Source organism: Typopeltis vanoorti, chromosome 17 (assembly GCF_054136105.1).
Source record: "Typopeltis vanoorti isolate ZY-2024b chromosome 17, IOZ_Tvanoo_1.0, whole genome shotgun sequence".
NCBI lineage: Eukaryota > Metazoa > Arthropoda > Arachnida > Uropygi > Thelyphonidae > Typopeltis > Typopeltis vanoorti.
The window spans coordinates 85,155,063-85,171,938 of NC_143565.1; the positions used below are offsets into that span (position 1 = coordinate 85,155,063).

The 16,876-nt window shown below is 37.2% G+C and overlaps 1 protein-coding gene and 1 pseudogene across 3 annotated transcripts in view; both read right to left on the reverse strand.

Annotated features, from left to right (window-relative positions):
• FucT6 (alpha-(1,6)-fucosyltransferase 8) overlaps positions 1-16,876 on the reverse strand; it is a 160,140-nt gene that overhangs the window by 49,699 nt on the left and 93,565 nt on the right. The window lies entirely within an intron of this gene.
• LOC150097585 (signal recognition particle RNA) lies at positions 3,117-3,384 on the reverse strand (annotated as a pseudogene).

Below are 16,876 nucleotides of genomic sequence, written 5' to 3' on the forward strand. Positions count from 1 at the left end.
AATTGTAAGAGTGCAAAAGCTGGGTATATTCATAGAAGATTTATGCTCTCAAATGAAATATATTATTCTCAAGGTTGAGACTTTTGTCCTAACAGGAATACAAATATCTCAAGGAGTAAATTAATGGCAAATTTGAACAAAAATTTTTATTATATACAAAATTTGTTCTAGTTCCTAAAATAGCAAATTGCAAAAATTATTTATTACTGATGTAATAATTAAGATGGAACAATAGGTAGGCAATGATAATAAGATATACGGGGCAGGGGTCCTCGACCTAAGTCATTTTGACTTTACGGCAGTAATCCCATAAATAATTTTAAAAATAAATTTCGACTTGAAGCAGCCCGACGTAAAATTCAAACATCACAGGCAAACTTGTTTGTGAGCACGGCGGAAGAATACGCTGTTACGTGGCATTTGTTTGGGAGAGGTGGCGTCGCTTGGGTCCCAGCATACACTCTTTGAGTACTGCGTGCTTTGTTTACATCTGCTCTCACTTTTGTGTTTGTGTTTTTTTTTATTTTTACCCTTCAATTTATGACTTTTTATCCTTCAATATGGCTCCCAAACGCCTATGGCCTAGTTCTGTTTCTTGATATATACGTATGAACTTTAGGGTGTTTTAGGTTAGGTAAGTAACTTAGGCTATGGTAAGACTTGCATCGAAAATCACCTTACGTCGGTCCGTAGGAACGGATCTCCGACGTAACTCGAGGACCCCCTGCATTATAAATTCAGCAATTATTCAAAAAATATTCAAAGCATTTGCAATAATCGATATTCAAAGCATAATTCAAGACAAATATATAATATTTCATTCATTAATTTGTATGAGTCGAGAAAAATCAAGAATTTCATTACAGCACTGAATTCATTTTTTCAGTGGATTGAAATTTGCAGAAGAGTAGGATTAACAAATCCAAATAACTATGGATATCAGCTCACCTATTGATGAGTCGGACTATGATCTCATTCAAGTTTTTTTAATTACTGAATAACCTTAATCCAAAAATTCTCAGTGTAGTATCCTTTGCCATTACAACACTGTCACACCCTTGTAATGCCAAAGGACACAACTCGCAACAAATGCAAAAAACCATCAACAAATCCAAATCTGCTTTTGAAAGGGTCAAATGTTGTAAAATTTCCTCCTGTCTGCAGCTACCAAAAACCTTGGTGTACAAAGCATTACTTCTCACCAATAATCCCAAATCCACTCAATCATAGATTACTGCTCATGATGGGGTGATGTACCTAAGCCTCTTTAAGACTGCTTGATGCTATTTAAGACAGAGGAAATCCAATTATAAGTGATGATTCCACTCTCACAGATTTTTTCCAATCTTCCTCTCATAGACATCCAAGTAAGAAATGTAAAAATAAGAGCAGATGCTAGTCAACATCCATTTTTAGTCTGGCTCCAAACTTCTCTTCTTACTCTTTTATTCCATCTGCTTCTGTTCTTTGAAACAGCCTCCCTTACTTTGTCCTTTATATGTGTGGCCAAATATAAAGTGTGGTCTTAAACAATACCGCATATTAAATTTCATACCCACACACCTTTACAGTCTAAAATAAGTAAGATATAACCAAAAATAATTACTAAAATTACTTCTAATATCCACTAAAATAGAATACTTATCTGTAGAACACATGCAACACACAGCTTTTGCTCTGCAGTTTGCTAGCGGCAAGTTAATATAACATTTTGATACTATTGAAATCAATTGGATACAAAGATTTTATTTTTTGTGTATTTTATCCACGGCTGTTTAAGCGGTTAATAAAATACTTATTAACCTGCAGTGCCCTTAGTCCACAATTCATAAATTTGGAATTAGCAATATTCATTAACTAATTGACATTCTGCCATTCCAGAGAATGGCAGAATCCTTGCAACTGTTCAAGTCACCCCTGAACAGTTGCAGTTGACATTCTGTATTGGATACTCACTCTATCAGATATATTCCTTATTACCAGATCCAACTTTCATCATCAGCACACAGTGTTCCTCTCCAGATGAGTAACATCAGAACCACAAAATGTTGGCTAACTTGCCCAAGAGCACTTGAGAGCTTATACATACAGGACAGGCCAAAAGTTACTTTACCATAATATTATTTTATTAATCAAGTTATATTTCATTAATGATTTTATTAACACGATTATTTTCAACTAAATAAAGTGTACATCAAGTAAATTAATAATCAAGTTAAATGTTCAAAATAGCTTCCTAAAGAGTGGCAAATTCTTCTCAACTTGTGAAAAATTTTCAACTTGTCAAATTTTGCTGTAATTCTTTCTTTAAATTCTTTAAGAAAATAAAAAAAAAATAATTAAACATTTATAAACTGTTCTTTGGAAGGCTGTTCCATAGGACAGAGGTAGACAGAACAAATGAGGAAGAGAAGTAGGTTTGATGTTTCCAGTTGTACTGATAAATGATGTTGGACAGCTAGCTGCTACTTGTTTAACAGGTCCAACAGAAAATAGAGGACCTGTTAAACAAGGTGCAGCTAGCTGTTAAACTAGTAGACAGCTAAAAGAATGCATCTGCAAGGAAGAAGCTGGAGTGAGTCTGTGAGAGAGAGAGAAATCTTTGAGCCAAACTGCTCTCCTCTGGATAGCATCAAGAATTTTTTAGGGAGGTTTTAAGTGTGTCATCCCAAATATGTGAACAGATTCTAAGGATGCGTGAATTTGGGATTTACAAGTAGCTAGGTGAATGAAAAATATCATCTTTTAGGTTTATCTGAAATACAGCACTGTTCTAATAATTATTTCAACTATGTTGAAATAAGTCAGGAAGCCAGGGTGAGCAGTGACAACTCAGATACTGGAACAAATTTAATTATTATTATTATTACATGCCACCTCCAGAGAGTCCAAAGACTCATCGAGGGAGAGCACCTACTCTGCAGTTCTCTGTCTCCACCAGTCAATCCACCACTAACCGCAACTACACCAATGCCATCACCACCCAGTACCATCACTGGTATTTCCACAGACAAGACAATCACAAACATCCATGGGGGGAGGGGGGGGGGGGTTGGAACCCGCAGCCTTTTGGCTGGAGAGCAGATACGATAACCACTGGGCCAACCGGGCTGGCAAAAGAACTGAGCCTAGTTTTGTTGTCCTGGCTATTTCTCATTGCCTATCCACAGATGCAATCCCACTACTACATGATGCAGAAGCTTTTGCCTGCTGCGTTTCCACCCTGGGCCGATTCACTTCTCGCTAGGCAACCTGGTGGCTCTGAGCTCCCTCAAAATTAACATATTGATGCCATGCTTGGGAAACAGAACTCCAGTTCTCAAACGATCCACCACCCCAAGCCTCCTAACAGCTGGATTACAAGAGACTGCTATGACTCCCGGCAGTGTGAGAAGCATCAATGGAAAAGATGCAGATCTAGCACCAGGAAATAAAAGAGGAGGGAGCTGGTCTTTAATGGTGAACAGATAAGGGTAGCTAATTTCAAGTGTGGCTGTGCAGAGGTTGTATTTCTTTAAGATTCTGGCTATTTTTGCTGACATGCATCAGTCGTATGGTATGGTGATAGCATTACTAAAATTCTTCTGAAGAGAAAGTCTCAAATTGGGGAAAGGATTGATTATTTTTTGATTCTATGGGAACCGTAGCCATTAAATTAAATAGGAAGGTGTGGTATATGATTGAGTTCTACTGCAAGAGAGGTCTCATTGCAACAGAGGTTATCAGCTCTATTGGTTAGTGTTTTAATGATACCATATCATGAGAGGTATGTGGGGGGGGAGGGAAAATGAAAAAGTTTGTGAATGTATCTGCCTATTAGGTTTAATGGCTGTAATATTTTGTCTGTCAGAGAGACAACATCAGTGATACAATATGAGAATTTTAATGATGCACACAATGGTGCATCTTATGTGGGCAATGGCAAGCAGGCTTGAATTACCAAAGATATATGGATTGCCTAAAATTTACAAACCAAATAACTCTCTCCATCTATAGTAGATGCTATTAACTCCCTCACCTTTAAAGTAGCCAAACAACTTGCTAATTCCTTAACATCCCTAAATGGCCATACTTCATCTTACACAAAAATTTCTACCCACTTCAAATTTTTAATCCAAAATTCAGTTTCAACCAGTAATATTTCCCTCTTTTGACACCTTAACTTTACTTCAATTTTTCTGTTTTCTTTATACACATTACTGATCTTTCAATTTTGCTATCTATGCTGCTTGTCTCACTTGGAAGGATGCCATATAACAGAAGGTACAGCGATGAGCTCTGCATTCTCTTCTCCCCTAGCCAATTTCTATATGGTGCATTTCAAAAATCATACTTTGATGCTACGGTTCTTAAACCTTCTATCTGGCTAAGATACATTAATAATATGCTTTTCATTTGGCAATATGTGAACCTGTGTTTTCTGAACAATTTAATCACTCTCCTTAATGGTTCTCAGTTTACAGAAAACCTACTTGCATAAGTAAATAAATTCATAAACTTTATGGTCCCTGTCCCCCAAAAAAAAGTATCATAAAAACCGTAGTTAATGAAGCCACAACCTCTGTTCCAACCAGACTTCTCTCACAACTGAACTCTTCTTTATTCATCACACCTTCCTATCCAATAATTACAATGCCAATAAGATTAACACATTATTTTCTCCTCCCTGTGTCTCATATTCCTCCACATACAAATATTACAGTAATGCTATTACCATTCCCTATATCTGGAACACCTGAAAAAATAGCTAGCACTTTAAATAAATATAATTTCTTTACTGCTTTCAAGTATTCTTTGACTATGTCCTTATCTACTCTCCTAAAGGACAACTCTCACCCTCTCCTCTCAGTTTCAGGTATATACAAGGTTCCTTGTTCTTACAACTGTTGCATTACATGTATAGTCAAACTAAAAAAAAAAAAAAAAAAAACCAACATCCACCATGAAGAACACAAGAACCAATAAGTACATGCTGCAATGAATTAAATGGAAAAGACTATGATGCTTCACCACAACAAATACAAACACAACAGACTTTTTCTCTCTCTTTTTTTTTTTTTTTTGAATCAGCAAGAAACCACCCAAATATGGCTATGTGAAACTTCCTATGGTTTTGGAAACAGCAATTTATAGATTTCCTACTTAACAGCCAAAGCTGCCTACTAGCGTCCAAAGAGAGCACCTCTCTCTCTCTGAAGTCCAGCTAATATCTTCAACTTATTTTTTATGGTGTTTGTGTGCATCATGACCATTCTCATATTGTATTCCAATGATGTTTCTGTAATACTTGCTTTCTTTATTTTCACTCTATTAAACCTCAATATAAAACACTGGGTGCACATTATGAAGTAGAGTAGCACTGAAGCTGATATACTTGAAAATGTTCAACTGAACTCTATTATTATTATTATTTGACACCTCCAGGGAGTCCAAGGACTCATCAAGGAAGGACACCTACTCTACAACTCGGTCTCCACCATTCAATCACCAACTGACTGCAACTACACCAATGCCATCTACTGCCGACCACCGCTGCTATTTCTACAGACAATCACAAACATCCATGCCCACAGCAGGATTCGAACCCGCAGCCTTTTGGCTGGAGAGTGTATACGATATCCACTCGGCCAACCAGGCCAGCTATTTATTTATACAATGATGTTAAACTCCTAAATAAATCCAATGCAAGTTGTCAGGACTCTTAGTTAAATTGAATAAAAAATCTAGCATGAAAACCTGCAATACAAAAGGCAAATTATGAAAACAGGCAGGAACATGGAAACATCAACTGCATTTTCAACAGAGAACCTATAGAACAAGTAATGTAATTTGGTTATTTAGGCACAATTATTAAGTGAAGATAGCAAATTAAATTTGAAAACATATAACACAATGAGAACTGAATTAGAAATAAAACAGTTGATTAAAGGTTAGAGACTACAGGCATGAGAGTTCAGAGAAAAATTAGGGAATTTAACAGATGCTAAAAATGAAGATATTAGTAAGGAACTCGACACTGTTAGCATTCAAGAATATGTGAGCAGAGCTAATCTAAGGTGACTTGAACAAAATGGAAAAGCAAAACAAGTGTTTGATGATAGGATGGTGGAAAAGGCCCAGAAATTGACCAAGATCTAGGTGGACTGATGCAGTTAATAGTACCATAGATGACCTTAAATGTAAGATCTGATAATTTTGATGGAGTCATGAAACTTGACCACATTGAAGTTTCATGACTACATCAAAATTATCAGATCTTACATTTCAAGTTGTGTATTATACTGATGAAATGAAACTACAGGAAATTTATAAAGCCAGGGATTTGGGAGTGACTGTGGATAGGGAGTTGAAATTTAGAGGTCATATTGCAAAGGTGGCCAAAAGAGCACATCAGATTACATGGTTGTTGAAGAACACAAGCAAGGTCAGAGAGCTCATTATTCCCTTTCATAAAGCTTTAATAAGGCCTTGTCTGATTAATTGTGCACTCTGGACAACTGGATTCATGGATACAAAAGTGGTGGAGAGGATCCAGAGGTGAGTGACGACGATTGTGGCATGTCTATGGAATGCTTCCTATGAGAACAGATTGAAGCTCTGTGAGCTTCAAAAGCTAGCTGATAAGACAAAAAAGAGAGGACATGATAGAAGCCTCAAATTCTCCTGGTTTGATCTGCTTTGGCTCAAAATTTCTATACCAAACCTACTTCTGCTTTCATCTGTGACTCTATCATCCCCCAAGCTCCACTAACCACTCTGACTTTTTCAACTCTCTCTCTCTCTCTATAAATCTCAATTTTTGCAGATGAAATATCCTAATAGTGAAATCATCCTTCTTAGGGACTTATCCACAACTCAAACTGGATTCTCTTATCAGTTCCACTGACTTAAGAAGGCAAGGATGCCAAGGTATTTGCCATTAACGATAATGCTCCAGGATTACAGATCATTAATCTACCTATCACAATACCTGACAACACACTTTATCTCTTCTTAACAAGCTCCCCTTCTAAATATACTGTAGATGTCAGCTCTCCTCTTGGTAATACATATCACAACCTCATAATAGTTTCCTTTTGCCATGGAACAACCCTCACCCAACAGTTCCTGGACTCATGTCCTTCAGCACTACAAGGATGCAGAATGAGATGATCTCCATACTAACTTCTACTCCTCCTTCCTATGATCCTTCCTACAGCTTTGATTCTCCCAAACTAACTTTCTAATAACCAAATTAAAGACCAAATAACAGAAATCATTCTTACAGGAATGAAGAATGGACTCACAGTGAGCAATCAGTGAGAAATTCATGTAGTCGCTCTCACATCTCAAGGACAGAAGGCAGACCACAAAATAGTCTACCTTCCACCTTCTGTATATGGACTGCCAACTTTCTCCCTGATTGCTCACTGTGAGCCCATCTCTTTCCTCTCCATGAATATTTCTTATATTGATGATTCCTATCTTCGACTCTTCTGACATTGGGTTTATTACTCTTTTCTTCTGTGTTCAGTCAAAGTTCATTCCAGTAACTGACTTTTCACTGTTTGCCCTAGTTCCTTGAAAAAACAACAGGGTCTTTGTTTAACTGGGTGACAACCCAGCCAGCATGAAGTCTCATCATGTTATACCAGCATACATATTTGTGGTTTAAGCCAACAGAAAGTGTAATTTGGCCAGCTAATTCCCAAACTGCCAGTACATCCTCATTCGTCCAATACCTAGTGGATACTTACTAATGGGGGAATCACATAAAAGTGAAGACTGGACATTAGGTCAAAAGCCTCATCAATTATCCATTCCTTAAGGAGAACGTGAGGTCTCTTCCTAGTTATTCAGCTTTGACCTTTCAGTGACCTGTTGAAGGTGGTGGTTTTCAAGTTAATTTCAGTTTATTTTTATATAATGATTTCTGAGGTCTAACATCAAAATCAAATATACTCCAAGCATAAAAAATTTCAGTTCGTTGCATTTTGAGAATATTTGCCTGATGTCTTTATTTTTCTAAATATAAATGCCTGAAAGTTGTCTTCTGAAAGTCATTTCTAGACATTTAGGTGTGTGTGTGTGTGTATGAAAGACTTTTTCAGTTGTCATGTTGACACTGTCTTTATTTTTGAAATTATGGATTCAACAAACGTGTTAAAATAATAATATTATTATTATTGTTATTATTGTTCCGGGCAACTACAAGGAGTAGACAGACTCATCGAGGGAGGCCCAAACATCATGTCAAGAACAACTATTCGACATTGACACAGTATCTATCATACCTTGTCTTGAACTCATTCACGGTCATAGCACCCACAACAGACTATGGAAGCTTATTCCACTCATTCACCACTCTCCAAGTAAAAAACCTAGCTCTAACACCCTTGTCAACCAAGCTCTTGCCCAGCTACCATGCATGGCCCCTAGTCCTCCCACCACCAGTCATATTTTCAAAAATATCTTCTGGATCATCTTATAGAAACCCTTCAGTAATTTGAATGTCTCAATCATATCACCCCTCCTTCGCCTATCTTCCAATCTCTGCAACCCACAAATCTTCAACCTATTCTCATAAGGTTCATTCCACAGACCTGCTATCATCTTGGTCACTCGTCTCTGGACTCTCTCCACTTCCTCACCATCACGAAGAAATCCTGCTGCCCATAACTGGGCACAGTAGTTCAGATGGGGTCTTATCAAGGCTCAATACAGAGGAACAACAACTTGTTTGTCTCTGCATGTTAAAGTATTTTTCAGAAGCCAAGTGATTTGATGAGCTGATTTAGTCACTTTTGCAATGTGCCCCTTAAACTTCAATTCCCTATCCACCAACACTCCCAAATCCCTGGCCTCATCAATCTCCTGGAGTACGGTTCCACCAATGCGATATACCCCAAAGTGCATAACCTTACACTTTGCCGCATTAAATTGACATCCATTTTTTCTAGCCCAGTCCTCCAAACTATCCAGATCAACCTGTAAAATTTTGACATCCTGTGCACTCCCAATTGCTCTACCCAACTTTGCATCATCAGCAAACAAGTGAACACTTACTCTCAAATCCTTTCCTATATCGTTGATGAACAAATTGAAAAGCAGTGGTCCAAGAACAGAGCCCTGCAGCACACCATTAGTCACAAGCTGTCTTTTAGACTCCACTCCTGCATAAACCACTCTCTGGTATCTCTCCTTCAACCACCCTCCTATCCATCTCACCAACCCTATATCTATCCCCATCTGCTCCAGTTTACTGATTAGGGTTCCATGTGGTATCCTGTCAAAGGCCTTGGCAAGGTCCAGTAGTATCACTGTAAACCCATTACCCATATCTAGTTCAGCCGTCACTGTGTTATAAAATGTGAGCAAGTTACTCAGGCATGATCTACCCTTCACAAAACCATGTTGTCCCCCATACAATATCCCATTTTCATCTATACAATCCTGTATTCTTTTCTTGACTAATTTCTCTAAGACCTTGACAATGATTCCTGATATGCTAATCGGTCGGTAATTTACAACAGCAGTCTTGGAACCACCTTTATGCAGTGGAACTATTTTCCCCCTCTTTCCACCCCGTCGGGTCTAACCCAGACCCGAGACTCAAATTAAACAAAATGGTCAAGGGTACTGACAATTCTTTAGCTGCTTCTAGTACGACACGAGCTGGTATACCATCCAATCCCACGGATGTATTGACATTGAGGTTATGCAATAGACTACTCACCTCCACTTCATTCACCACAATTCCCGTATAATCTACTGGTTTATTCATTTCTGCAATGTCACCACCTGGATGATATATACTTGCAAAGTGCTCACTTAGTAACTCAACTGTATCAACTGATTCAGTTACCTCCCTACCATCGGCAGTCTTTAAAATCATCCTGCCATGTGCATTTTTCCTTTTACTTGCTACATATCTAAAAAACTGTTTAGGATTCTCTTTAGCCTGCATGGCCAATGTTCTTTCGTAATCCTTTTTTGCTTTTCTTACCACACTCGTTACCCTTCTGGCCTGCACTTCATACCGTTCATGTGCCTGCAGGTCACCTTTCTCCTTAAATTCCCTCCATAGTTGTTTCTTTTTTTGCAGCTCAAGCTTAATGGTGTTATTCATCCATTTAACCCCTACTTGATTTATTATTTGGACTCTAATAATACTTTTTATTATCTCGACATTTCGATCTTCATATCGAGATCATCATCTGGAGAATACATAAATATACAAGAATATACAAGCCAAGCTGAGTTACATTTGAAACCGTAAGCTGGAGAAACGATGATTTGATCACATGCTACTCATTGACATGACCTCTAGTGAAAAAAAAAATTACATCTAGCTAGATTTAATTTATGATTATGCGAATAAACATTCTTGCTTATAGATGGTTTTCCTTCCACTAACAGTGATGTCCTATTTCTATTATTAAAATTCTATCGTTATTCTTGATTTAAAAAAAAATAAATAAAATATTTATAAATTACATGAATAAACATTCTTTCTTATAGATATTTTCTTTAACAGCGATGTTCTATTTTTTAGTATTAAAGCTGTTATTTTAGATTTAGGATCCTTGATTTTCTATAGTCCTGTTTATTCTTTTTATAGTTGTTCTTAGAGAGGAAGGATTCATGGGATGAATATATGCCTTCCATTTTTAGATCTAAACAATAATGATTTTTAGACCATCATTATTGTTTAGATTGGAGTGGTTGATAACGATCTCACAAGCTTCCTTAAATTTGCATTCATACCATGTTTTGGTGTGAGGTAGACAACTAGTGCTTTTCCAGTCAATTCTATGTAAGGTGTTCAAGGGCATGATCAGAAAGGCCAGCTTCACCATAATTATTATATTTGATGTGTCGTTTATGTTCTTTTTGTCTGATTGGAATTGTGCGTCCTGCTTCTCCTATGTATAGTATGTTGCAGGTGCTGAAAAATATTGCTGATCACTTTAAATTCATTTTTCAGTGCCTGTTCATTGGAGTAGATCTTCAGAGCCCTGTTTTTTTAGGGTATTGATGATACCTAGTTTTTGTGTTGGGTAGTGGTAGGAGTTTATGTGTATATATTGTGTCTGTTTCCAGTAAACAGTGAAGAAAAGATTGCCCGAGGGAAGAAGTGTGACAAGTGTATCTAGAAACGGCAGTGTGTTATGATTTTCAATCTCAATTCTGAACTGCATGCATTTGTGTTGCTTGTTTAGGTGGCTAAGGAATGTGTCTAGTGTCTGGCAGCCATGAGACCAGATCGCAAAAACATCGTCGATGTATCTAAGCCAGACTTTGGGTTTTAAAGGGGAGGAACCTAAAACAAGTTGTTCAAAATGTTCCGCATAAAAGTTAGCAATCGGGGGGGGGGGGATAATGGCGAGCCCATGGCTGTATATTCTTTTTGTAGGTAGAAAGCATTTTGCCATACAAAATAACCAGAACGTAATACATGCGCAAAGAGCGCCGTGATATCTGGAAGAAATTTGTTCTGTAAAAGAAGAATTGTGTCATTGATTGGGACATTCGTAAAGAGGGCAGAGACATCGAAACTGACTAATAGATTATCTTTTATATTCATATTCAAATTTCTCCACAATGAACAATAACAACCAACCAGAAGTAAGAAACAACAGGAGCCAACAATCACCTACAGGTAACAGTAATATAGTTAGCCTATCCAATCATGCTTTAAACAAAGACGAAATCTCGATACTTAACAAAGGTTTAAATTATGCCATAGCACCCAAATCGATAAACAAACTTGAATTTATTTGTAATATTGAAAGAGGCCTATGATTCATCCCAAATAACATAGCAGAAAAAATACATTTAGAAACTGCCAACATTTTAAATCATAACAAAACAATAACAAGCAACCTAACTCAACATGAATTAACAGCGATAAAATCACTAAAGTCAAATCCAAACATCTTAAGAACCAGAGGAGATAAAGGAAGTGGCACTGTTATCTTAAACTGAACCACATATGTGGAAAAAATGAATCTGCTGGTCTCGGACAATAACACATACAAATTAGTTAACTATAACACAACTAATAGAATAAAAAAGAAAACAGAGAATCTACTTAAGTCAACTACCACATGGCCCAAAGATACGGTCAAAAAACTATTTCCACACTATGCTCGTTTCCTGAGAATTACGGGCTACCGAAAATTCACAAAGAAAACGCACTGCTAAGGCCTATAGTCGAAGGGATTGATAGCCCGACTTATTACTTAGCCAAAAAATTAGCGGCAACACTCAAGGAGCTGGTAAGTCAATCCCCCTCCTATATCAAAAACACACACAACACTTCATAAACATCATCAAAGACATTACATTAGAAAAGGATGATCCATTAGTCAGTTTTGACGTCTCTGCCCTTTTTTACGAATGTCCCAATCAATGACACAATTCTTCTTTTACAGAACAAATTTCTTCCAGATATCACGGTGCTCTTTGTGCATGTATTACGTTCTGGTTATTTTGTATGGCAAAACGCTTTCTACCTACAAAAAGAAGATAGCCATGGGTTCGCCATTATCCCCCCTGATTGCTAACTTTCATGTGGAACATTCTGAATAACTATCTTTAGGTTCCTCCCCTTTAAAACCCAAAGTCTGGCTTAGATACAGCGATGATGTTTTCGCAATCTGGTCTCATGGCCGCCAGACCCTAGACACATTCCTTAGCCACCTAAACAAGCAACACAAATGCATGCAGTTCAGAATTGAGAGATTGAAAATCATAACACACTGCCATTTCTATATACACTTGTCACACATGTTCCCTCAGGCAATCTTTCCTTCACTGTTTACTGGAAACAGACACATACTGGCCAATATATACACATAAACTCCTACCACCACCCAACACAAAAACTAGGTGTCATCAATACTCTAAAAAACAGGGCTCTGAAGATCTGCTCCAATGAACAGGCACTAAAAAATGAATTTAAAGTGATCAGCAATACTTTTCAAAAAAATGGATACAGCCAAAACACTATTAACAAAATTCTCTATGAGACCTCAATAAAAAACAAAGACAAACCACACTACAGTAAAACTATAACCATTCCCTACATTAAACGGACATCAGACAAAATAAACAGAGTACTACAAAAATACACCTCAAAGCGACCTTTAAACCTCCTGCAAAATTAAAAAGCTTACTCAACTCATCCAAAGACCCACTCCATCTGCTAGCCCACCCTGGAGTAGACCGTATTTACTGCACCTGCAACATATCATACATAGGAGAAACAGGACGCACAATTCCAATCAGACAAAAAGCACATAAACGACATATCGAATATAATAATTATGGTGAAGCTGGCCTTTCTGATCATGCCCTGAACACCTTACACAGAATTGACTGGAAAAGCACTAGTTATCTACCTCACACCAAAACATGGTATGAACGCAAATTTAAGGCAGGTGAGATCGTTATCAACCACCCCAATCTAAACAATAATGATGGTCTAAAAATCCCATACATATGGAAGGTATATATTCGTCCCATGAATCTTTCCTCTCTAGAACAACTATAAACAGGACTGTAGAAAATCCAGGATCCTAAATCTAAAATAACAGCTTTAATACTAAAAAATAGGACATCACTGTTAAAGAAAAAATCTATAAGAAAGAATGTTTATTCATGTTGTAATTTATAAATACTTTTTTTTTTTTTTTAAATCGAAAATAACAATTGTAATAATAGAAATAGGACATCACTGTTACTGGAAGGAAAACCATCTGTAAGCAAGAATATTTATTCATACATACATACATCTTCAAGACCCACCTTTCCTAATCGGGTTGTGGGGGCAACAGCTGCAAGAGGAACTTCCAATGGTCACGATTCTCTGCCACCAAGCTCAGGTGTGCTGGTGGGATTCTCAAACGTGTCCACCCAAGGTTTTGGATATAATCTATCCAGCGAGTCCTTGGCCTTCCACGTATCCTCCCACCCTCTGGCTTGGCAAAGAGGGTCTGCTGAGGGAGCCTCTCTTGTGGCATTCTGACCAGGTGCCCTGTTGTGTCCTGAATAAACTAAGAAAGAAGATTTAACATGAATTATTCAGGAACAACTTTATTTAGATATAGGCAGAGAATGTGGTGTGTTGGCTATATACTGGAAAGGTAATTTTTTGTATATAACACTAAATTAGGAGCAAGAAATTGTATAACAAACGAAAGAAAATTGTAAGACCTAACCTGTTGTGCATATCATCATCATCATCATCAAATTCCTGCCATGTACCCTCAAGGGGTGTACAGGATATGACAGTACTACATGAAAAAATTACATCATTACTAACTTCCTATCTACAATTTTCCTCCAAATCAGTCTGTTACTTGTCAAGACTCCAACATTATCAGATCTTATATTTCTATCGTCTAAGGCACTTTGTACTGTATCAATCCATCTATATCTTGGTCTTCCTCTGGGTCGTTTTCCTGCCAACCTGGCAGAGAACACTTGTTTTGCTAATCTTTCCTCTCCCATTCTATTTAAGTGACCATACCATCTGAGATTAGCTCTGCTAACGCATTCCTGGATGCTGACAATGTCAAGTTCTTTCCTAATATCCTCATTTTTAATATGATATTGCCATTGATGCCATCTGTTCACGCCTCTAATCTTTCTCAGGACTCTCATATCTGCGGTCTCTAGTCTTTGGTCAAGTGTTTTACTTCTGACCCAGCTCTCAGATCCATAAGTTAAAATTGGTTTGAACACAGTCTTGTATACAGCTAATTTAGTGTTCCGACTAATTTCTTTCTTATTCCATATGAATTTATTCAATTGACTTCCCACGATACCAGCTTTGTTGATTCTGTTGCCTATTTCTATATTTAGTTTACCATCTTCAGTAAAAATTGTGCCTAAGTAGCTGAAATGTTTTACTTGTTCCACAGGTTCTCCATTCACAACACAGTTGACATTTTCAATGATTCTGCCTATTTTCATTGTCTTTGTCTTTTTATTGCTGACCTTCATACCATATCTATTACAACAGCTATTCAATTTAGTCAGAGAATCTTGCAGACTTGTAGCGGATTTATTTAGAAGTATAACATCATCCGCATAAAGCAAAGAGCTGACATTAACATCTCCAATTTTGATATCAGGTTTAATACCACATTCCTTCATAATGTGATCCATATAGATAATGAATAACAGAGGGGATAATGTACATCCTTGTTTCACACCAGATTTAACATTAAACCATCTTCCTGCACTTCCTTCAATTCTAACTGCTGACTCACAACTCAAATAAAGACTAAGTATTGCTTGATATAATGCCCCATTGACACCATATAACTGCAGCGTATTGAATAGATTCTCTCTTGGCACCTTGTCATATGCCTTTTCCAAATCGACAAAACTTAAATACAGATCTTTGTTATATTCCCATGCTTTCTCGACTATTTGTCGTAAAGTGAAGATCTGATCCTGACAGCCTCTATTTGGCCTGAATCCTGCTTGTTCTTCACCAAGCTTTTCTTCCACAATTCTTCTCAACCGTTTCTCAAGTATACTTGCATAGATCTTGCCAGGAACACTCAGTAGGGAAATACCTCTGTAATTCTCACATTCAGTTTTATTTCCCTTTTTATATATGGGTACTATGAGAGCTCTACTCCAATCATCGGGAATTCGTCCCTCTGTCCAGGCTTTCTGAACTATGCAGTGCAACCACTGTAAGACTCTTATACCACCATACTTCAGCATTTCTGGTCGAATATCATCTACTCCTGCTGCCTTTCCACATTTCAAGCCTTTGATGGCTTTTTCTACTTCAAGTATAGATATGTATTCCTGACTGCATGCCTGGTCAGTGTTTTTTATCACTGTGCTGTCATCACTGCTTGTTTCATTTAGCAGTTTTTCAAAGTAATTTCTCCATACTTCAAGGATATCTTTTTCTCCTGTTTTCATTTCACCTTTATCATCTCTAATTCCTTTTACAGCACTCTTTCCTCCATTCCTAAGTTTCTTCAACAACCTCCAGAATATTTTGCCACCTTCTTGATATTTATTTTCTATATTCTTGCCAAAGTCCTCCCATGACTTTTGTTTAGCTAGTTTTACACACTGTTTAGCTTTCTTACATTTGTCTCTGCATTCTGTAAGAGTAAAAGCTGACTTATTTGCCAGGAACTTTTGATATGCTTTCTTCTTTTCCTTCACTGCCTCTTTAACTTCCTGTGTCCACCAGGGAGTTCTGATTTTTTTATCTTTGCACACAACCTCACCACATGCCTCTCTGGCAGAATCAATCAATGTTTCCTTCAGAGTTTGCCATTGAATCTCCAAGGTTTGATTCCTGTTCTCAAACTCTTTCATTTTCTTTTCAATAATATTTCTGTATTTTAGTCTACAGTTTACATCTGAGAGCTGCTCAACTTTTATTCGCTTTAAAACTTTCTTACATGTTATTCTTTTCAATATGAAATTCAATTTTATCCTGCTCAAGACTAAATAGTGATCACTTCCAATTTCAAATCCTCTGTACACTCTGGTGTCCTGCACCAGGGAGAAAACATCACTATCAACAATAACATAGTCAATGAGACTTTTCTTATTCCTAGCCTCTTCTCTCCATGTGAATTTGTGCACATTTTTATGTTGGAACATGGTGTTAGTAATAACCAGTCCATGTCCCGAGCAGAAATCCAACAGATATTTGCCATTATTATTAGCTTTGCTCTTTTCTCCAAATTTTCCCAAAATATTTTTGTATGTCTCACAATCATTTCCTACTCTACTATTTAGATCCCCAACAAGGACCAACTTTTCCTTTTTCATTGTGTCAGTTGCTTTTTCTAAAGCCTCAAAAAATTCCTCCACTTCTACCTTAGTAGAACCTTCTGTGGGACCA